This window comes from Aethalodelphis obliquidens, unplaced genomic scaffold (assembly GCF_003676395.1).
Source record: "Aethalodelphis obliquidens isolate GAN/ISIS:26980383/991018 unplaced genomic scaffold, ASM367639v1 scaffold27, whole genome shotgun sequence".
Lineage (NCBI taxonomy): Eukaryota > Metazoa > Chordata > Mammalia > Artiodactyla > Delphinidae > Aethalodelphis > Aethalodelphis obliquidens.
Window position 1 is genome coordinate 21,727,387 of NW_020837971.1, and position 4,777 is coordinate 21,732,163.

Genomic DNA, 4,777 nt, shown 5'->3' on the forward strand with positions numbered 1-4,777 from the left:
TAGAGTATTTTTAATTTCATTTATTGTGTTGTTCATCATTGTTTGTTTCCTCTTTAGTTCTTCTAGGTCCTTGTTAAATGTTTCTTGCATTTTCTCTATTCTATTTCCAAGATTTTGGATCATCTTTCCTATCATTATTCTGAATTCTTTTTCAGGTAGACTGCCTATTTCCTCTTCATTTGTTAGGTCTGGCGGGTTTTAACCTTGCACCTTCATCTGCTGTGTGTTTTTCTGTCTTCTCATTTTGCTTATCTTACTGTGTTTGGGGTCTCCTTTTTGCAGGCTGGAGGTTCTTAGTTCCCACTGTTTTTTGTGTCTGTGCCCCGTGGCTAAGTTTGGTTCAGTGGGTTGTGTAGCTTTCCTAGTGTAGGGTACTAATGCCTGTGTTCTGGTGCATGAGGCTTGATCTTGTCTTTCTGGTGGGCAGGTCCATGTCTGGTGGTGGGTTTGGGGGTGTCTGTAGCCTTATTATGATTTTAGGCAGCCTCTATGCTAATGGATGGGGCTGTGTTCCTGTCTTGCTAGTTGTTTGGCATAGGGTGTCCAGCACTGTAGCTTGATGGTCGTTAAGTGAAGCTGGGTCTTGGTGTTAAGAGAGAGATCACTGGGAGATTTTCACCATTTGATATTACGTGGAGCTGGGAGGTCTGTTGTGGACCAGTTTCTTGAAGTTGGCTCTCCCACCTCAGTGGCAAAGCCCTGAAACCTGGCTGGAGCATTGAGAGCCTGTCCTACACACAGCTCAGAAGAAAAGGGGGAAAAAAGTGGAAAGAAATAAAGAAAGAGGATAAAATAAATTAAGATAAAATAAAATAAAGTTATTAAAATAAAAGATAATTATTAAGAAAAAAAAATTTTTAAGTAAAAAGAAAAACAACTGGGGCTTCCCTGGTGGTGCAGCGGTTGAGTCCGCCTGCCAATGCAGGGGACGTGGGTTCGTGCCCCGGTCCGGGAAGATCCCACATGCTGCGGAGCGGCTGGGCCCGTGAGCCATGGCCGCTGAGCCTGTGTGTCCGGAGCCTGTGCTCCGCGGCGGGAGAGGCCACAGCAGTGAAAGGCCTGTGTATCAAAAAAAGAAAAAAAAAAGAAAAAAAGAAAAACAACTGACAGTCAGAACCCTAGGACAAATGGTGAAAGCAAAGCTATACAGATAAAATCTCACACAGAAGCATACACATACACACTCACAAAAAGAGGAAAAGGGGTAAAAATAATATATCTTTGCTCTCAAAGTCCACCTCCTCAATTTGGTATGATTCATTTTCTATTCAGGTATTTCACAGTTGCAGTGTACATCAAGTTGATTGTGGACCTTTAATCCACTGCTCTGAGGCTCCTGGGAGGGTTTCCCTTTCTCTTCTTTGTTCACACAGCTCCCTGGGTTCAGCTTTGGATTTGGCCCTGCCCCTGTGTGTCCATCACTGGAGGGCATCTGTTCTTCGCTCAGACAGGACAGGGTTAAAGGAGCCGCTGATTCGGGGGCTCTGGCTCACTCAGGACAGGGGGAGGAAGGGGTATGTACGTGGGGCGAGCCTGTGGCAGCAGAGGCTAGCGTGACGTTGCACCAGCCTGAGGCACACCTTGTCTTCTCCCGGGGAAGGTGTCCCTGGATCAAGGCACCTTGGCAGTGGTGGGCTGCACAGGCTCCCAGGAGGGGAGGTGTTGATAGTGACCTGTGCTCACACACAGGCTTCTTGGTGGCGGCAGCAGTGGCCTTAGCATCTCATGCCCATCTCTGATGTCCGTGCTGATAGCCGTGGCTCCTGCCCATCTCTGGAGCTCCTTTAAGTGGCGTTCTTAATCCCCTCTCCTTACGCACCAGGAAAAAAAGAGGGAAGAGAAAGTCTCTTGCCTCTTCGTCAGCTCCAGGCTTTTTCCCAGACTCCCTCCCAGCTAGCTGTTGCGCACTTACCCCTTCAGGTTGTGTTCATACCGCCAACCCCAGTCCTCTCCCTGGGATCTGACCTCCGAAGCCTGAGCCTCAGCTCCCAGCCCCTGCCTGCCCCGGCGGGTGAGCAGACCAGCCTCTCGGGCTGGTGAGTGCTGGTTGGCACCAATCCTCTGTACAGGTGTCTCTCCGCTTTGCCCTCCGCACCCCTGTTGCTATTTTCTCCTCCGTGGCTCTGAAGCTACCCCCTCTGCCACCCACAGTCTCTGCCTGTGAAGGGGCTTCTAGTGAGTGGAAACCTTTCCTCCTTCACAGCTCCCTCCCACTGGTGCAGGTGCCGTCTCTATTCTTTTGTCTCTGTTTTCTCTTTTTCTTTTGCCCTACCCAGGTACGTGTGGAGTTTCTTGCCTTTTGGGAGGTCTGAGGTCTTCTGCCAGCATTCAGTAGGGGTTCTTTAGGAGTTGTTCCACGTGTAGATGTATTTCTGATGTATCTGTGGAGAGGAAGGTGATCTCTGTGTCTTATTCTTCCATCATCTTCTCCAGAATCTCCTTGTTTCTTGAGGTAGGATTTTATTGCTATAAACTTCCCTCTTAGAACTGTTTTTGCTGCAACCCATAGGTTTTGGGTTGTCATGTTTTCATTGTCATTTGTTTCTAGGTATTTTTTTTATTTCCTCTTTGATTTCTTCAGTGTTCTCTTGGTTATTAAGTAGTATATTGTATAGCCTCCATTTGTATTTTTTACAGATTTTTTTTCCTGTAATTGATATCTAGTCTCATGGCGCTGTGGTCAAAAAGATACTTGATACAATTTCAATTTTCTTAGCTTTACCAATGCTTGATTTATGACCCAATATATGATCTATCCTGGAGAATGTTCCATGAACACTTGAGAAGAATGTGTATTCTGTTGTTTTTGGATGGAATATCCTATAAATATCAAATAAGTCCATCTTTTTTAATGTATCATTTAAAGTTTGTGTTTCCTTATTTATTTTCATTTTGGATCATCTGTCCATTTGTGAAAGTGGGGTTTTAAAGTCCCCTACTATGATTGTGTTACTGTCTATTTCACCTTTTATGACTGTTAGTATTTGCCTTATGTATAGAGGTGCTCCTATGTTGGGTGCTTAAATATTTACAATTGTTATATCTTCCTCTTGGATTGATCCTTTGATCATTATGTGGTGTCCTTCTTTGTCTCTTGTAATAGTCTTTATTTTAAAGTCTATTTTGTCTGATATGAGAATTACTACTCCAGCTTTCTTTTGATTTCCATTGGCATAGAATATCTTTTTCCATCCCCTCACTTTCAGTATGTATGTTTCCTTACGTCTGAAATGGGTCTATTGTAGAGAGCATATATAGTGGTCTTGTTTTTGTATCCATTCAGCCAGTCTATGTCTTTTGTTTGGAGCATTTAATCCATTTACATTTAAGGTAATTATCGATATGTTTGTCCTATTACCATTTTCTTAATTGTTTTGGGTTTGTTTTGTAGGTCTTTTCTTCTCTTGTGTTTCCTGCCTAGACAAGTTCCTTTAGCATTTCTTGTAAAGCTGGTTTGGTGGTGCTGAATTCTCTTAGCTTTTGCTTGTCTGGAAAGCTTTTAATTTCTCCGTCAAATTTTAATGAGATACTAACTGTGTAGAGTAATCTTGGTTATAGGTTTGTCTTCTTCATCACTTTAATTATGTCCTGCCACTCCCTTCTGGCTTGCAGAGTTTCTGCTGAAAGGTCAGCTGTTAACCTATGGGTATTCCCTTTTGTATTATTTGTTGTTTTCCCCTTGATGCTTTTAATCTTTTTTCTTTGTATTTAACTTTTTATAGTTTGATTAATATGTGTATTTTTGCGTTTCTCCTTGGATTTATCCTGTATGGGACTCTCTGCACTTCTTAGACTTGATTAACTATTTGCTTTCCCATATTAGGGAAGTTTTCAACCTTAATCTCTTCAAATATTCTCTCGGTCCCTTTCTTTTTCTCTTCTTTTTTTGAGACCTGTATAATTCGAATGTTGGTGTGTTTAATGCTGTCCCAGATGTCTCTGTGACTGTCTTCAATTATTTTCATTCTTTTTTTTCTGTATTTTTCTCTGCAGTAGTTATTTCCACTATTTTATCTTCTAGGTCACTTGTCCGTTCTTCTGCCTCAGTTATTCTGCTATTGATCCCTTGTAGAGAACTTTTAATTTCATTTATGTTGTTGTTCATCACTGTTTCTTTGTTCTTTACTTCTTTGCTGTCCTTAAACGTTTCTTATATTTTCTCCATTTTATTTCCAAGATTTTGGATCATCTTTACTATCATTATTCGGAATTCTTTTTCAAGTAGACTGCCTATTTCCTCTTCATTTGTTAGTTCTGGTGGGTTTTTGCCTTGCTTCTTCATCTGCTGTGTGTTGTTTCTCTGTCTTCTCATTTTGCTTAACCTAGTATGTTTGTGGTCTCCTTTTTGCAGACTGAAGGTCTGTAGTTCCCGTTGTTTTTGGTGTCTGTCCTCAGTGGCTCAGCTTGGTTCTGTGGCTTATGTAGGCTTCCTGGTGCAAGGGACTCGTGTCTGTGTTCTCGTGGATGAGGCTGCATTTTGTCTTTCTGGTGGGCAGGTCCACGTCTGGTGGTATGTTTGGGGGTTTCTGTGGCCTTATTATGATTTTAGGCAGCCTCTTTGCTAATGGTTAAGGCTGTGTTCCTGTCTTGCTAGTTGTTTGGCATAGGGTGTCCAGCACTGTAGCTTGCTGGTCATGAGTGGAGCTGGTTGTTAGCATTGACATGGAGATCTCTGAGAAAGCTTTCATTGTTTGATATTACATGGGGCTGGGAGGTGTCTGGTTGAGCAATGTACTGAACTTGGCTGTCCCACCTCAGAGCCTCAGGCCTGACAAAC